At 43.7% G+C, this 18,441-nt stretch overlaps 1 protein-coding gene across 3 annotated transcripts in view; it reads right to left on the bottom strand.

Annotated features, from left to right (window-relative positions):
* Positions 1-17,514, bottom strand: part of KCNG2 (potassium voltage-gated channel modifier subfamily G member 2) — a 74,224-nt gene extending 56,710 nt beyond the window's left edge. For 2 of the 3 annotated variants that reach the window (XR_011139017.1, XM_068931612.1), the window contains exon 1: positions 7,271-7,396. The gene's annotated coding sequence lies outside the window, so the exon portion shown is untranslated. Of the gene's footprint in view, positions 1-7,270; positions 7,397-17,397 lie in introns of those variants that run through there. The other variant, XM_068931613.1, reaches the window with a different exon arrangement.
* Positions 17,515-18,441: the final 927 nt, after the last annotated feature.

The following is an 18,441-nucleotide window of genomic DNA, read 5'->3' as shown; positions in this document are numbered from 1 at the left end:
TATTAGCTTTCTGTGGAGAGAGACAGCAAGTCTCCTCCATCAGGATATAACTGCAAATTCACTAAAGAAAAAAAATGAGAGAGGCATGAAACAAGGAAAGATTATATCAATCCTGATGGTGTATCACCATCTTCATTAACTAGAAGCACTTTACAGTGAACTCCAGAAGGAATCATTTCAGATGTCAGAATTAGAAACTAAAACTTCTGAGAACGTGTGTTCTACGTCCTGGGAAATATCTGCTTTTTGATATATTTCCTCCTTAATTCAATAACATTATCAAAGGTGGTCTGTGAAGAAAGAGAAGTCATTCTTGAGAGCCAAGTAAAAATTTCATTCCAGCAGGTCAGAATAAAGTAGAATCCTAACCCACACAGACTTTAGCCTAGGAATAATATTTGAAAAGCCCTAAACCAAAGAGCCTTGGGTTTCACTCAGAGTTTTGTTGAATAAATTTATATTATGATCGCAGAGTCTCCGTGGAGGCTCTGGCTTCCTGGCTTTACTAAAGGAAAAATTACATTGATTTTTCTGAAGGAAAACAATTTTCTCCTGCTGTTGTCCATCACAATCCGCTCAGCCTGGAGTGCCTAGGACTCTTGCACTTCACTCTGAGTTCAACAACCCTCATCTTCCTCAGGCTCAGTCTTCTATCCTTTTTACCATCATTTATTTTGACCCTTTCGCTGTTTTCTAGTGATTACGATGCATTTTCCCTGGCAATTATCTTGCTCTCAGTTCCAAAATACGACGGCTCTGTTTTTAGAAATACAAGTAAACAAATGTACATTTTTCCATGCATTAAAAAAAAAAAAAAATCCATTGATCAGCCTGATAAATAATTTCTGACAGTGTGCCAGACTCCTGGCTAACACTGCTTCATACCACCCACACAAGCAACATGACCTCAACTCATTAAAGGGCATCATGCATCTTTTTCTTCATTAATCCGCACCCTTTGTATGGTTAAAAGCATACATACTTCAGAATATTGCTGCTGATGCTGAATATGATGCTCTGATATTATTACTCACCAGTAAAACCAAAACATCATCATATTTTTCCAGTTAGCGTCACCTGAGCTGCAACAAAATTCTGAGTTTAGCTGTGATTGAGGTTGTTCCAGCTCAGGAATCCCAAACCCATTTGGATCAGTTCAAATCAATTTAGGTCAGTATAGGTAACATTTACATCTGGAAAGGATCACACAGCAGGCTTCAGCATACATACCCTGATTCTCCATCACAGCCTAGTAGAACACTCCAGCTTCTCCCCAAGTAAGCCTAACACATGAGGTTAAGGGGCTGTGCTGCCCTGGAAGTGGGAGACAGGCAGCAGGGAGATTTAGTCAAGAATAACAGGTAGAGCACTCCCGAGTTCATCCACTCACACTGAACCAAAGCTGGAAGGGCATGGAAAACATAGCTACTTGTGCTGCCCGAGAACTGCCATGGGGTGCTTTGTCAGGCAGCATGCTGCAGGGTCTCACCAGATGCTGCTGGCAGCAACGCTCAGGTCTCTACCAGGGGAGAAGAGGACCCCAGACATGGCCAGCCCTTTCTCGCTAGAGGCAGCTCTGTTAAAGTCCATTTGGGGCAGATTCAAAACACATCTACCCCAAAGAGTGCCTGGCTAGCGTTCACGAAACAGCAGCAGTATCATGAACTGAGACCAGGGCTGGAGCTCCACAGGCAGGTGAGCCCTGCAGCCAGGGAACACAATCTGGGAAGAAGAGATCAGAGAAGGAACCTGAGGTGCTGCAAATTCTCATCAGTTCAAACAGCCACCATAGCAAGCAGATCTAACCTAAGTGATATCTCGCTCTGTCAAACCAGCAACCAAAAAAATATTTTCCTTAATGCAAAGCTGGTTTGATGTGACAAAGATTTAAAGTAACAGCTTAGGTTCAGTTCTAATCTGAGAAAAAAATAATGGGTAGAAATGAACTTCCAGTTCAGGACCATAGTTTTGTTAATCCTGAATCGAAAAAACTCCCGAAGTCTCAGAAATGAGTTAGACTGGAAGACATCACAGGGATAATTTTCAGGGGTAGAAAGTTTGATGCACAATTATTTTTACAGCTGTGCCAAATCCCTGGAAGATGATTTATCCTCAAACCGATTTTTATTTCTTCTCCTTGTCTGTGCAGGCTCTTTCTAAACATTTTTCAAATTACAGATGCCTTGTAATTCAAACAATGGGGTAAATATCCATAAAACGATGACATGCTGGAGAAACTTGCTTCAGAGCCAACACATATGATGCCTGCTTTACCGTACATCAGAGAAACCTCATTTTCAGCTCATTCCAATAACGTCTCTGACTAGAAACATTTGGGGAAAAAAAAAAAAAATCACAAGATGGTAGAAGATGCATGTGTTCAGGCTGGCTGTTCTCAGAAAATAAATACATTCATCATTCCTCTCAGAAGTTCCCGGAGGACCATGCTCAAACCCTAGGCATATCAAGCAAAGCCAATATATTATTTGTCAGCTCCCCTTTCTATCTGAGGAGGAAGGGAAGGAGCTGTACTGGGCACTGGCCCTGGCACCCAGTTCGAGTGGGGAAGGATCTCACCAGTACGCCCACAGCTGTTTCTCTGGAGCTCCCACTCACCGAAGAGAGAGCTGCAGGCATCCTGGCCGAAGGCAGCACCCATTCTACCCAGATAAGGCTGGAACTGACCCGTTATTCCAGCCGGTATCTATCTATTCTGCTAATAGAACCATTAATAGAAGGCTGAGACAACTGGTTCCACCCGAACTGTCAAAAAAAAAAAAAATCAAACAACAAAAAAAATTACTCTTTACAGAATACTTCTTATGGGTACCATTTCAATCTAAACAGTGCTTGTTTCTTCAAGAAACACAAAGCTTTGAAAAAGAAGACTCTTGAGTAATCTCAATAATCACTGTCACGTGTAATTCTTCACCTTTTGAAAGGACACTGAAAATATGTGACTTTAATGCTATATTTTTGTTTAATTTCTGTTGCTTTAATACTCTTAGAAACTTGAGTACAATTTTTTTTTAAAACTTTTAAACGCTCACGTTCTTTCCCATTTGTCTGATATTGATTTATCTCCTGCCATTTGGATAGAGCATTAACCTAACATGGTTTATTTGGCTCCCTCTTTTCTAATAAACTTCATCACGCTACCAAGACAGCTTAGAGAATGAAAGGTGCTGGTTAACCAAGTAGCATAAAGCAGGGACAACCATTATTTCTGTAGATACCTTGCATAAATAACAGCTTTATGATTCCCAACTGTTGGCATTGCAGTTACCAGTTTTAACTATCCTATTTTAAATTTAATTATTTTGACTTCCGAAAGACAAAGAGAAGGAGATCATTTGGGACTTCAACTACTCAAGAGTAGGAACATTTTAAAGTGACTTGATTCAATTAAAGTAATACAAACTCTTCTGTTAGTTTCCTGTCATTAGGAAAAATATCACAAAGCTCTGCTTTGTTTTAAAATTTTAGATTTTATCATGAATACGGTCATGAAATGGCAAATTTGTTGGTAAAACCTGAACAGTTATCAGAGATGTCAATTCCTGTTAAGAAGTCGGGAAGCTGTATACTTCTCATCTTTTTCTAGGGTGAAAAAAAAGAAATACAGATGATCTTTAATATTTAATAGGAAGAATAATGCTCCAGAAATTGCTCTTCAGGGGAGTACGTGCACCTAAGGTTAGTGGATGCACTGAAAGTTGTTAAATGTAAAGCACTCATCCTAAAGCACGTTAGCTTTTAGTAAGACATTACAGATTATTTTTGATTTGGTAAGGGCAGAAGGACGATATTAAGAAAGCAGCAGGACTCTGTTGCCCTCTCATTACGAGCAACAAGGGGAGCGTCTCCCCATTCTCAGCCGGCAAGTCAGGAGGAAGCCACAGAGCATTCGCCCTGCCTCAGCCTGGAGGACCAGAGCCGGAGCCTTCAAAAATGTTATTTTTTTAATCTCAGTTCTGCCCATTTAACCACACTGCTCAGTATCTCAGTTCACCTTAATATCCTAATCCCACCAGAAAAAAAAATAAGGAGCAGGAAAAAGGTCTTTCACGGGATAAGATACTACATAAGAAGAATAGAGGCAGCAGAGTCTGACCATCTGTATGGTTAAACTGCTTGCTGAATCGGAGCATAGATTCAAATGTGCTACAGAACAAGAATACAAGTCATAACTCGGGAGGAAATAATACCAAGTAACTTGAAGTTGTCAAGTTTAATTAATAGGTACTTAAAAATGCCTGACTGACACAAGCAAAACATTAAGGTCTGATGATTATAAAAGGTGTAGTGATTAGCCTGATGAAGACGCTGATCTCAGTAGGGAAACACGCAAGTCACATAACTCAAAAGTGATGTCTTAATTAAGCAAATAAGCCACTCATCACAACAAAACGCACACGGAATATTTAAAGAGGTACCTGGCCAGAGGTGATGTGGCATTTTTTAGTAGAGCAACAAAAAACCTGAAAAGAAATAATCTGGATCCACTTCACCTACAGATGTATGATAAAGTTTTTGAACCTCCTACTAAGGCTTATGTGTATCACAAATTTTAAAATCTGGTCCTATGTGCCTCTGTCACTTTTAAAGTAGGACAAAGCCTCCTCAATCACTTAGACCTTTAGAAAACATTGCTTAGAGCTCTAACTACCTCCTACTTTTTTTCCTTTCTTCCCTTAATAACATTCAGATTGAAAATTTATTTTATTATCTGTTCAGTCTTAAAATGCTGCCTCTCTTCCTGCCTTGCAAACAATCTGAGGACACAGTGATCGCATCCAACTCTGTCCTTCCCCCAGTCTACCAGGAGCTCAAAACAAACAGAGTTTTTCTACACAGAAGTTAATGAGGAAAAAGCTACACCGAGGATTCAGAGGACCATACTCTTCAGGAAAAACTCACCACCTTGATGCTCTTACTTTGTACCAACAGTGCCCGTACATGATGTTAGCACACGTTAGCTAATGTATTGTCAGTTCCCAGCAGCTTTTCTGGCACTAGCTTCGCCAAGTGAACAGGTCTTGTGCTACAGAAGGATTTAGTTCTGATTTTTACAGATAATCCCCACAGTGTATAAAAATCCATCTAACACTGGCTAGATCCTCAAAGCTATTTTCCAGCCAGTACCGGGTTCGGTGGGAGAAGCCAGACGGTCGGTCTGGGAGCAGTCTCACAGACTGTCCTGAAATCCTAGTCAGGCACTTTAAGTAATTTCTCCCAGAATCAAGCACAACAATAAGAAAGTAAAGGGAAAGCTGAGAAGCATCCAAAGACATTACAGTCCTACTCAAGCACCTTGCTCAGCAACTGTTCTCATGTCTGCTTTAACAACACAGAACTGTTAAAGGAGAAAACAAAATGAACCCATACGTTTTAGGGCTTTAAAATAGAAGACGCATAAACAAAGCAGGGCATTGCTCACAGGGACACAGCTGATAACTCTCACAGAGCCCCAATGTATTAATGTATTCATACACAGGTTTATATCACAATAAAAGCTGAGCTGGACTTTTCTTTTTTGTGCTGTTTTAAAACCATTTCATAATTAAGTCCCAAGAGATGACAGACATTTACTGACAGTTAAATACATCCTGGGAGCGCTGCTTATTAGGCACAAGACCAGAGGCGCAAGGCCAAACGCCTTTAATCTAACAAGTGCAGTAATGTCTCAGCTACATACTGCCTGGAAATACTTAATGACATTTGTTAACATTTTTAAAAAGGCAGAAGTCTTGAGTTCTCATAGAAGCTGATGCACCGATTAAACAACTTAAACAACAGTCACCTGGAAAAAAAAAAGAGAGGCAATTTCCCTAGTTTTGAACTCCTTTTATATCATGTATAAAAAGGACTATCTCCCTTTCCCCTACCTCATTCATTTTTTACTTTAGCAGTACCAAACTTGATCTGCTGTGCTTGACTACAAACCTTTCCAGTATCCAAGTGAATTGGGAACTTCCATCAGCTTTTACTCAAAGCGAAGGAAGTGCTGAATATTCATTCATAGGTTTCCTTACAAATGCTCTACTTGTTTGTTTTAGGGAAGCCTTACAAAAAGCAAATAAAAGAGGTTTGAGATCGTTTGAGCAAACCTCCCTTTCTGTCTCTGAAGGTCATCCTTAAGTAATTTCAGAACCATGCAAATCGCCAGGGGTGGAGAAGCAGACTGGAAAGACACCTTTCCTTCTGAAATAACTTTGGTGCAGCAGGCTGTACTAAGAATATGCTCTCAGGTGGAGGTTTGCTGTTTTTCTACCGACCTGGCCAATCTTCCCCCAGAGAGAGACACACAATGAAATGTTTTTCTTGCAAAAGTAACTCTGGAACAAACACTGCTCGAGGAGAGCTCACCTTTTTTTTTTTTTTTGGGGGGAGGGGGGAAGAAAACTTTACAAGACATCAGGGTCATCAAAGGTCTTACAAACAAGAATCTTCTTCCTCAGGAGAAAGCTGAGCCCGTTTTCAGGGCTAGTCCTTAAGACGGCACGTTAAGCCCGCGGGGTTTAGTTCTGAAGCAGGCAGGCTGCGCTCACTGAGCCCACGGCAGCGTTCAGACCTTTTAGTAACGCCGGTAACGGGCACTGAACGTGCCCGACATGCACACGCTGAACAAATTTTGCTCCGGAGCCAACCTGCAATTCACAATCGCAGTAGCTATATGCACGCTACTTAGCGGATGTTAAAACCTGCCTAAGGATTTAATTCTGTAATTCAGCTGGCGAGAAACACTGAGCGGGAGCCCAAACGGCACGATGCGGGGGCTCCCAAGCGCTCGAGTTACCTGCCGAAGCACCCAACCTCCCTTTCAGCGAGGGCGCGACAAACGCCGCTTTTACAAGGGAAAAAAACAAAAAACCAAAAAACAACGAAACGCCGCCGGAATAAGGCGTCTCCCGCAGTCCCCGCACCGGCCGCCTTCCGCGCTCGGCTCCGACGCCACCGGCCCCTTCGGGGAGCAGCAGCAGCGGAGGCCGAGCCGCGGCGGGGCAGGCGGGCAGCAGCCGGACCGGACCGGACCGGACCGGCGGCTCCCGGGGCACCGCCGGGTGCCGCCGCCCAGCTGCGGTTCGCCTGGCTCAAAGTTTCTGCCCCTTCCCCGCGCGCACGGCTCCGGGCAGAGGCAGCGAAGTTGCTGCCAACCAGCCGCGGGCGGGAAGAACAAGCCTCAGCCCTGCCCCTGAACCGGGGCGACCCCCTGCCCTCCTCGGCGCCGCGGCCGCCCCTCCGCTCTCGCCTCATTCCCCCGTCTCACCTCAGGCGCTGCCTCCTCCTCCTCCGCCTCCTCCTCCTCCCCGCCGCGCCGGGACGGCGGCTCCTGCCTCCATCGCGCGGCGCGGCGCTTCGCCCCGCTGCCGGCTCCCTCCCTCCAGCCGCCGGCGCCCCGCTCCGCTGCTCCGCCCGCCAAAACGCCAGGCGCCGGGAGGAGAGGGGAGGGGAGCGCCGCCTGCCGCCGGGGCCCAGGCAGGCGGCCCCTAGTGCCGGCGGCCGGGCTGCAGGTGCCGGCGGCTTCGCAGCGGGCGCCCCTCCCCGGGCCGCTGCTCGCCAACCGGCACCGCCGGGGCAGCCCGGCCGGCTGCCGCCTGGCGGAGAGCCGTTAACGGCCGGCGCCGGGGGCGGGGGGAGGGAGAGGGCCGGCGGCAGCCCGCTCCAGCGGCCCCCCCCCTCCTCCCCCCCGCGAGGGGGGCACGGGGCTCCGGCACCGCTCACTCGTGCGAGTGGAGGAGCGGCCAGGCGAAACACGAGGCTGAACTCGCCAAGGCCGGCGGGTGCCGTGCCCAACCCGCCCTGCCGAGGGGGCTGCGTCCCCGCCGCCCGCCCTGGGGTCCCCCCGGGCAGGCCCAGGGGCGCCAGGCCCGCCGGCCGCGGGGCACGGGCACGGCCCTGCCGGAAGGCTGCCGCCGGCCCGACGCGCAGGCGAGCGGCCTTTCGCGGCCCTGCCCGGTCTTGTCTTTTTGTTTTTTCTTCCCCTGTATACAGGTGCTGCATCAAATCGCTCTAGGTCACGGCACCTTATTTGCCAAAAGGGTTGAAACGCATTTCCGGAGCCGCTTCCTATTATCTTTTGCCAGTTTCTTCAAAATGTCTCTATGGCTACTATCTGGCTCTGGATTTCCATCAGTCTTTAGATCTTTTAATTACCATGTATTTTAGCATTCATTCCCTTCTGTTTTAGTCGCTCCTTTCCTTCCTTGGGAAACTTTCTGGCATCTGTCATACTTTTTTGCCCCTTGAAGACTGAAGTGAGGAATTATTTATATATTTATTTGTTAGTATCGCTTTGCAGTTAGTGAATCAGCTGCAATATAGGAGCTGTAAAACATGAAAAGAACAGCCCATCTCAGCCCCTCCTCTCTGCAAGGAGAAAACGGCGTGTCTCGGAGCAAACAGCAAACCCTTTCCTGCAGCACGTAGCTATGAAGATAGCTACAGCACTTAGAGGAGCCCAGAGACGCCAGTGGGTTGTGCAGCTCCTGCTGCACGGTGTTTTGTATCCCCTTGTAGTTGGACTTATACTACCTGTAGGCAGTGGGAGAGCTCTCTCGGTGCGGAGACTGATTTCATCCTTTTACTGATCACTGCTTACATTTAGTACAAAATCCATCAAGTTTCAAGGGACTATTTCATCCCCCTGAACTTTCAAGGCAACACGGGAGAAGCATTTGTCAATTTACATATATGCCTTCTAATGTCCTTTCATATTCTTTTGTTCTTGCGCTATGAGAAGGCAAACCAACAGGCCCACCCTTTCTCAAACTCCTGTCTCCTTCACATGGTGAAGCTTTGTTTTGTGCCTCTGCTTGTAGGAGAAGAATAGGAGAGTCACCATTAGTTCTTATTCTTGTTCCTGGGCTTGCCTCGAATGAAAGTAATCAAGGACACCCTTGTTTATGTCCTTCCCAGCTACTTTCTGGCACTATTTCTTGTGTGCTCTCAGTGAATCACTCCCCTCCGCTCTCCTACTGAAGTCAGTGGAAGTGAGACAGGCATCCCAATATCTGACCTTCTTCTTACCAGTCCTAAAGAGCTATTTGAATCCACTTGCCTTTCTCATGCAGCGTGGTCTCTTTATTATGATTTGTTTGCTGCTTGACAGCACGTGTGGGACATATTTCCACTGGCATGAGATTTTCACCCGTTTGCTTTTCGATGTCCTTTCTTTTGTTTATTTATCCATTCAGCTTCACCTGTTTACAACTCACTTTTCCTAAAAATATTCCATGTTAAAAAACATGCAAGCGTATCTTTATTATTATTTTTTTCTCTCTGATTCCTAACCAGTAACTTGGCAAGACTATGGACATTAGGAGCCCAATTCTGTTCACCTCCTGCTGTGGTACTACTATCTTCAGAAGTTACCTTCTGGCTTGCTCGGGGTCAAGCCATGCATGGGGTTAGTTGCATGTCCCCCAAAAGTGAATAGTGAGCATGACTGTATAGGTGAAACCCCACTTCTGAACATGTCAACAGTGCCATTCCTATGGTTATTTTTTGTTCTCCAAATTTAACCGAGTTGCTAGATATCGAGAGAAATTCTTTACTAGACTGAATAATTCTGATACTAAAGAGAACAGGATAAAAAGCAGGATGCTGTTTATGTGGCCCATTCCACTTACACTCAAAAATAATACTGTGCCTTTTCCAGAAGGTGGAGAAAAGGTTGTTTGGAGCAGTAAGCTGATTTGAGCAGGATCATGTTTATAAGTTCCTGGCAGATCTGATTTTGAAAGCCGAGTCTCAAATTCCTGTCTTCTTCACATGGTGAAGCTTTGTTTTGTACCTCCACCTGTAGGAGAAGAGTAGGATAGCCACCATTGGTTCTTATTCTTGTTCCTGGGCTTGCCTGGAATGAAAGCAGTCAAGTTTTGTTTACAGTCAAGCCTTCTGACTGCAATTAGAAAGACATTTCCATCCTTTTCTGTGAAGAATTCTCATCACAACCAAAGTGTGGGTGCAGCCTCTTCATTCTGCCAGTTTAAAAATTCTGGTTTCTCTTTGGACCTGGTCCTGCTCCAGACGAAATCACCGCCTAAAGTCCCAGTTATGTCAAAGGGAGTATGATCAAAATCTTCTCAGATCTGCTTACGTGTTTCTTCCTGATCCTTCCTACAGTGTTCCCATTGCTTCAGTTCCGTGAATGACAGCCACAATGGCCACAGCAGTGGAAATGCAGAAGCCAGGACACACAGCAACGTAACAAGTGCACCATTTGCCGTGTTCCATCATGGCCAGCTGGTCAACCCCAAGAAACAGGGCAGGCAAACACTCGCTATATAGTAGCTGAACCGCTATCATTATGTCCCTTTTGCAGATGTGGGAATACACAGAGAAGAGAGGTTGTCATTATTACTACATTTGGAAGACATGAGCAACTTTCTTCGTATGCTTGCAGGGCTCGCTAAGAGCTACCTTCATAAAGCAAAAAGCAGCTTGAAGTGCTGAAAAGGTTTTTTTAGCTGACAGCTGAGAAGAGCTGGGCTGCCATGCTGTATGTAGACTTAGAATAGCATGAATCCTCAGCATGATTGTCTTGCTGATTTCTTTGGATTATTTTATCATCTCAGTTGTTATTGCAGCCATGATGAATTCAGTTTAGGATTTATATTGTCTAACCTCAAAAGCATTTAACAGTTCAGTAAGATGTTTCAGCTAGATGTCAAAAAGAGCTCTTCAACTATATTCAGCTTCTCAGAACTCCTTTTGGGATAAGTAATGTTAGGTATTAGGGTTTGTGTAGGTATTAATACAGCTGTTTTACAGATGAAGGAACTGAGTCATCATGGTTAAATTGCTTTACTGGTGACCAAAGAAGTGGGACATGGCTTTAGGCAGTACGAACCTGTACTAAGCTGCAGAGTAATTTTGTAAGATTCACCTTGGTGTCGCTGTCGGTCGGGTTCTATTAGCTGCGAGTTGGGTTATAAAAGGATTGCCTCTGTCTGACTCAAAGGGACTGAGCAGTAAATTGGATGGCTTGTCAGGGGACATTCCTGGAAACAGTGGCACCAGGCAGAAGCTGAGGTTTATGGGTTATTCTCATGTAAAAAGATGAATCACAAAAAGGGAGGGAAGGTGATGGGTGAGCGTGCATTATGGACGCCTGGGGTGTGTGTAGACTATGGAGACGAGTAAAGAAACTCTCTCCTGAGAATCAGTGACAGAGATGAAGGAAGCTCCAGGAAGCCTGACTCCCACTCCTCAATGCTAATAGTAGCCAGACTTCCCAGAGATGGGTAAGTGAATGTGTCTGTGAAGACTGTGTCGGAAACTATTACTGCAATGATTTTGATCAGTTGTCACAAAGTCTTGCCGAGTATGTTTTTGAAGGGAGAGAGGCAGACACCAAAATTTTGGTACCTGTCATGGAGATAATTATTTTTGTAGCTGTAGGGAGGGAAAAAGATGGGGAAAAATCAAGAAAGGGAAATGAAGCATCCTTGCTTCAGGTAAGAGTGATTTTTCAAATAGGAAAATAATTAAGCTGAACTTCTATTTACATGACTGCAGTTGATTCCATTCAGGGCAGCTGATGTGCACAAAGTTGTTAGCGCAAAGAAATTATACGGACGATAGCAATGTGGTGGGGAAGGATAGCAGAACTGTATTAAAGACTGCAGTCCAAAAATACAGTGATTTTCCCCTCAAGTTATTTTTGAGTAGTGTGGTCATGTACATGTACGAAATATTAATGATGTACTATAACAGTGGCTGTGAGTATATGTTACATAAAGATAACGTTTACAATGTATTTACGTAGCTTTGTTAAAGAAGGAAGGTGTAGAGTTTTCTACAAACTATATATAGAAATTATATAACCTGCTGCAAACAGGATGTACTTTTTATATTAAAGCCAACTTTTCAAATTATTTCAGGGAAAATTGCCCAGGTTGGAAAATCACAAGAGTTAAATAAACAAGGAAATTAAGCAAATCACAAAAGACATCATAGAACTACCGTGGTGATGGCTTATAAGCACCTCATATCCTTTTTGTGTGGAAATAATACTGCTTTGAGTTACAGCTCTGGTATTTCCTCTTTTATTAGACATCAGGTTATGTTACTGCAGCTTTGCTGAGCGTCACAGCAATGAATTCAGGTCTCTATAATGGTTTGTATCCAGTTCCAGTAGCAGAGTCATAACAGATAGAAATACAAGCCATCTTCAGTTGAAGTTAAATACACTTTTAAGGTAGTATATACAAATCTACCCTGAAACAGAAACCTCATTAAACTCATTGTGTATGAAGGTGTTTATTTTCTTCTAGTTGTATTTATCTCCAGAGTAATGAGGGATGGGGGAGAGGGTAGCTCTGCCAAGCAAGAAACTCTTAGTACTTGACTCTCTGCTTCAAAAATGAGACCTAAGCATACATATTAACAACATTTATCAAAACAGGAACCTCATGAGAACAGTATGTATAGTTATATTTCAGCTGCTTTTTCTGGAGCAGATGGAAACTTACTCTGTAAACTGTCCCCATGTACAGAGCTGAGCAAGCTGCCAAAGTCGGGTGGATGGCAGTGTTCCTCCCACTCAGACAGCAGTACTGTCTGATTGTAGATCGAGCCACATGTTCAGATATTGCTAGTCTACAAAGGGTTTGGATGTAGAAATCAGCATATGTCAGCCTCTATGTTGGTATAACAAATCCCAGCAACCGCACTGAGGCTGAGAAGATATATTGCTAGTGTCAAAATTTGCCCACTCAAAATAGCAAGACAGAAAACATTCTATAAATGGAAAGAAATACAATTCCTAAATTGCAAGCAACTTGGAAATCAGATTTCATCTCTGAAACCAAACACAAACTTCCAAGACTCCTAAATGAAACAGTATTTACTGAATAAAGATATGGTCAGGAAGCCAAATAAATTGAAAGAAAACGGTGCTCCGGCAGTGCTAAGCATGATTCTGCCCTGCATCTGGAAAAATTTCAGCCTCAAGGGACAATGCTTCTTAAACACATTTCATTGTGTAAATTCAACATCACGCCTACAAGTGTTATATTTGCTGCATTACTGGCTTTGCAGTCAGAAAGGTTTTCTTAAGTCATTTGGCTGAAAATCAAGGACAACGAGAGAAGAATAGTCTCAGGATGATGTCTGTGGGGTTTATCTACACTATGGTACTCAGAAAAAAAATCAATCCAAATTTATTGATTTCAAATTGTGAAAATGCATCATTAAAGGAACCTAAGCTCCTATGATGAGCTGCTTATTCAGAAGTAAAATTTTCTCAGGAAGTGGTAATTCATTTTGGAAAAAAATGGAAATACAGCCTCTTTAGTTCTGAATATGAGTACAGAAGAATTTTATACAGTTTAACACCACCACTTTGAAATTTGATCCAGATTAATATTTCGTATTTCCAGCGTTGCTGTCTCCTGGAGGCTTATGAGCATGGGAAACTTAATGTGCTGTAAAGTAGCATTTCAATTCTCACTGAAGGACAATACTCCCTTTTCAAGAAGGACGAAAATGCCACTAAGAGTGATCTACAGAAAGAGTATACAGTGAATTTATACCCCCCATTCACTAACTTCACCGGCACTTCCCATATAGACATACATCCAAATAGATAGGACTTCTGTATTACTCAGCCTGCTTTGTGCATAGTGCAACACTTGGGCTACAGAAAGGATCTGAGCGCAAACAGTAAATGATGGCGATAGCTACGTTAGGAGCTGATATGTAGAGCAAAATGGTGCTGAGGAACTAGCATCCATGCGCCGTGCGTTTCAGGAGTTTTACTTTGGACTAACTGCTGCGTGCACCCATGGACTGAATGCCCGTTCATAGCTGGAGCACATTTTCAGTGCTGGTCCTCCAGAAGAAATCTAGGAAGCCCAGTAAATGGAGAGGATCGAGAAATTATTTCCAAAAGCGCGCTCCTTGTCAGAACTGAAATGCTAAGGTAGACATAGCCTAGCAGCGCATGGCTCCGCAGAAGTGGTAGTCTGGGGGTGCTGACAGTCTGGAGTGACCAGTATCCTGGAGGCCTGCTAAAAGGAGGGCTGGGGGACTCCCAGAGTCAGCACAGAGGTTGCAGTTTTCCATTTTATGGGAAAAAGACACAGAAAAGCACTCTTCATCTTGATGCCTGTGGCACCGTTCAAACTGTCACAGCAGTTGATGCAGAAGTAAAAGGGACTTTGTTCAGAGCAAGCACAGCACTCTGTTATAAAGACCATGTTATAAAGACCACACTGAGAACTGACCCTGAAGGTTTTCTTCTTCCAGCCTGTTTGCAGTGAGAAACAATGAATGAAATAACAATGGAAACACTGGACTCCTATATCTAATGAACATGCAGCCTGCAGAATTCACTTTGGCAAGAGTTCAGTGGGATTAATAAATTTGGCTGGGTCTTTTTTATGCCTTTATATTATTAACAACATTTTCAGCTTCCTTGTGTAGGCTGAAGATACTGCAGAGCTTTGGAAACAAATTTCAGGGTTCAGGAAGGGATGTCCTAGCGCTGCCTTTAATGTTGTACTTGTCAGCCATACAGATGCTGTGACTGTCATCTTTTGGCTTTGAATTCCCTTCCCAGCAAACAGAAAAGAAACAGGTAAATGACTTGCTATTAATTTCTTAACACAGTGCTGGCATATGTGGCATTTTTCCGTAAGAAAACAACAGGCTCCCTCTTCCAGCAGCTTGCAACTTAAATTAGAGAAAACTGTGGGGTGCAGCTGATGTGGTTCTGCTTTTTACATGGCCAGTAAGATAGAGAGGAAAAGAGTCAGCCACAGGTGAGTCCCCAATAACTGTGGTTATAAGCTGTACATGATCCTGAAATAGCTACTTAAGGCGCAGTTACTGTTGTGGATTCTGGTGGCTTCTGAGCAAGACTGGGCAATTCCAGAAAGCCCAGTGGGCTCTTGGTAAATTAATCATGCGGATGCTAGCCTGGTCCTACACATTACAATAGCCTGAAAGGGAGAGGTGGGAAAAGCTGTCAGAAAGTGAAGGTCAGGGCAGTGAGATGCACATTGTGTTATCTGCAAATCCTGTCAGTTAAAGGTTTAGAACAAGATGCGAGAGTTAGAGTTTGTGGATGAATATATGGATGTGGACATCTAGAAGGGGGTCGTTCGGAGGAGGAGAAGGGGGTTACCCCATAATTTCTGCCACAGTTCACATTAGCAGCATGTTTTTAAAGAGGGAATAGGATATTGTTAAGGTATGTAAAGCAAGGTCTGACATACGTTACGTCACTCGCTCAAGCTGAATGATATTTTAAAAAATTTGGCACATGCCAGTGGCTCAACTATAGCTCAAAGCAGAACAAAGCCACTGCAGTGAAGAACATGAATAATTTCAGCGATATTACCGGCAGAATATTTAAGTAGAATTGTGTGATAACTCGGGTTTTTCTCACAGTGTTAAGTCCTGATGAGAACAAGACTGATGTCCTATCTCCACTGCTGATCGCATTTTCTGCTTAATAGCAATGGAGCTGTCCAAAACAAGCAAACAAAAAATCATCATGAAAGTCTAGTGATTGCATTTGCACCTAATGAATGCTCAGAGTCGCCAGCAGTGCTTTTGGCAAGGAAAAGATACTTCAGACTTCCCAGAGACTGAGGTGATAGCTCTGAAACACAGACTGGGTTTCTTTCAGAGGGAAACATTAAAAAAGGATCTGTCTGCCTTTTGGCTGCTTCTTCCTCCTTGTAGTGAAGGAAGCTTTTTCACTTTCCTAGTGCAGGAACTGTCACCCAGCAGAAGGAGGGACAAGCAAGGAGATGGAGTTCACCTATGCGTCAAGGACCTGCAGCCATCTTGGCTGTCTTTTCACATTTTCTGAAGCACAGCCAGCTTTGAATGAAGGTAGTTTGGGAAAGAGAAGGTGCTAAGCTGTTTGGGAGGTGGTGGGCTGCTCCTGCTAGCCTTGAGCTCGAAGATGAAGCTTCTGCTTTTTGGAACAGATATTGTCACCTAATGGTCATGACCGAGGTGGAGCAGAGGTCTTCTGGGAGGCACAAATCTGACTACCTTACACAAGTGGTAAAGCGCCCACCAGCGGTCGTGCCAGCTTATCGAGCCCTGCTGCTGCCTGGGGCATCACTGAGTTGAACCAGGGACCTAAAGGCAAATGATTTCACTCATTTTCCATCACCATCTTTCAGCTGCTTTGGAGATATGATTGTATTAATTCAAACAGAACTGAACAAACCTTTTAATACTTTTTAAAAGCCTTTTTCTAGACAGATGCACCCTGGCTTCTCATCAGGCTTTTTGTCTAATAGTGTGCATTGAGCAGACAACTTTGCTGAACTGTTCACAAAGCTCTCTCCAGGATTTTTTTTCTTTCTTTTTTTTTTTTTTTAATGGGGAAACGGTAGCTCATTCAGAGCCTTAACAGCGTGCCTGAAAAATTCAAATAAGTTCTGGCAATACACTCTGACTGAGCCAGCTCTGGGTACAGCATTAAAAGCAGGGAGTTTGCTTTGCTGAAGAAGGGTGTCTTATAGTAGGACATCTCTCCTTCTCTTACCTATCTGTCTTCAGTAAAGCCAAGGTGATGAGTTAAATGTCACCAACAACCTTTGCGCTTTTCCTTTTAATTAACAGCTCTCTGAGTGACTCACCAGACACAAGGCTCATATTTGTTATGAGTAATCTGCTATTAAATTCTATTTCATTGGTGCTCATTCATTCTATTTCAGTGGTGCTGTTGCTTCTTTACAGCACACATTGCAAAACACCCTTTCAAAGCCCAGACGGAAATTTAAATTAATTAAACACACAGTGCAGTGCTGAAAGCTATATGAAGATTGAGCATGAGTATCTTTAGAAGCTAGAAATGTTATTCTAAAAATTATCCTTCTAATGACAGGTTCTCTACCCCTATTAGAGCCCAGAGAAGGATGTCCTTGCTTTGAAAGATGCTAACTTGGAAGACTAAGCAGGTCTCACTGCCAAATTAGCCAGATAAGTCAAATCAGATGGCTGGAGCTCTAACCTATGACCCGAGAGAGCCCTAGGCAGAATCCATACGTAGCTGGTAGGCAGTAGGGTCCTTTGGGGTGGCAGTCTTGTCCCTGGTAATTTTAGGAGAGCCTTAAGTCTTGTCCTAGTGCAGAACATAACAGGAAACCATTTGCAATACTGAAAAGTTTTCATGCACTGCTAATGAATTTGATACAGACGCTGACTAGGAACCAGAAAGTTTCTGCGGAAAGGACAGTGTTTTTCCTTCTTCATCCACCCCCAAATTACCTATAATTTCTGTAACCACTCTCTGGATGCATTCTTCATTAGCAGGCTTGCAAAAAGTATTACTCCAACACTTTCTAGCTAATAGTAACATTTCAAAAAACTGAACAATAATTCAATTATTTTCTCAAGGCAGTACTAGCCGGACACTCTTACCTTATTCACCATGGGGCTCCTGAGCTGTAAGGAAAGCAGGTGGTAGATCAGTTAGATGCATGTTTTTCTTCCTTTCCATTCTCATTTTTTTGCAGACTTATTTTGGTAGTACTGCTTGGTACCCGCTGCCTTTGAAGCAGAAATACAGAGAAAACAAGGCATTTAGTTTTACTGTGAGAAAAAGCTACTACTAAGCTGATGGCAACTGTGAAGACAAACCCTGATGTAACAGAGAAAAAAAGACACTCTCCGATGTGTCAGGAGAGGAAATATGCCCCTCCCAGAGCAGGAGAGCTGCAAAGGAGACAGTGGTGCTGAGGCACTTTCTGCGATGACCCTGTGGCTTAGAAAGGGCTGGAAGTAGCTACAATATCCTCCCTTCAATTGGCCATCAGGTACCAACCTCAGCACAGTTGTCTTTCAGGGCTACAATTTTTCCTCAGGTTAGACAGCTTTCTTTTGTAAGGCTTATTCCCAGAAGAGCCACCGTATATTGTAATTTCTCTTTAGGAGAAATATATTTACATTTTTTTTCATTTATGCTGTTACCAAAGATGCTAGTCCTCATTTAATTTTTTATTTTTGAGAAAAATACCATGCTCTACTGTAATCCCATTGAAGCCAAGGAATTATGCCATTTCAGCTGTATCTGTGTTTGTTTCTCATCGTATTGCTCCTCTTGCTGAAATAAGTGCTCTCTTTCTCTGTACTCTGGATAACTTTATAACACCAAATTTTCAGTTTCACATGACCAGTTTGGCTCCCCCAAAAGGCCGATTTATAGGTCTGTCCGGGGCAGTCTTGTGGGGGAAGAGACCTCCTACAGCTGAGTCTGAGGGTCCAGTTTTCCTGATGTCAGTCTGTCAGCCATGCCTCTGCTCCCTGCTCAGAAGCTCTAGAAAGAGCCACCTCGAGGCCATCGAAGGACCATCGCATATCACAGCCCACTCACCGGACAGACCTAATTCTTGCACTACTACATCTATCAGCTAGCTTATCTGTGAGAAGAAGAAACCATTCATCTGGGATATCAATTAAACAAAC

Source organism: Struthio camelus, chromosome 2, assembly GCF_040807025.1.
Source record: "Struthio camelus isolate bStrCam1 chromosome 2, bStrCam1.hap1, whole genome shotgun sequence".
NCBI lineage: Eukaryota > Metazoa > Chordata > Aves > Struthioniformes > Struthionidae > Struthio > Struthio camelus.
Note: the sequence above shows the minus strand (reverse complement) of the source record. Positions and strands in the feature narration are given on the sequence as shown.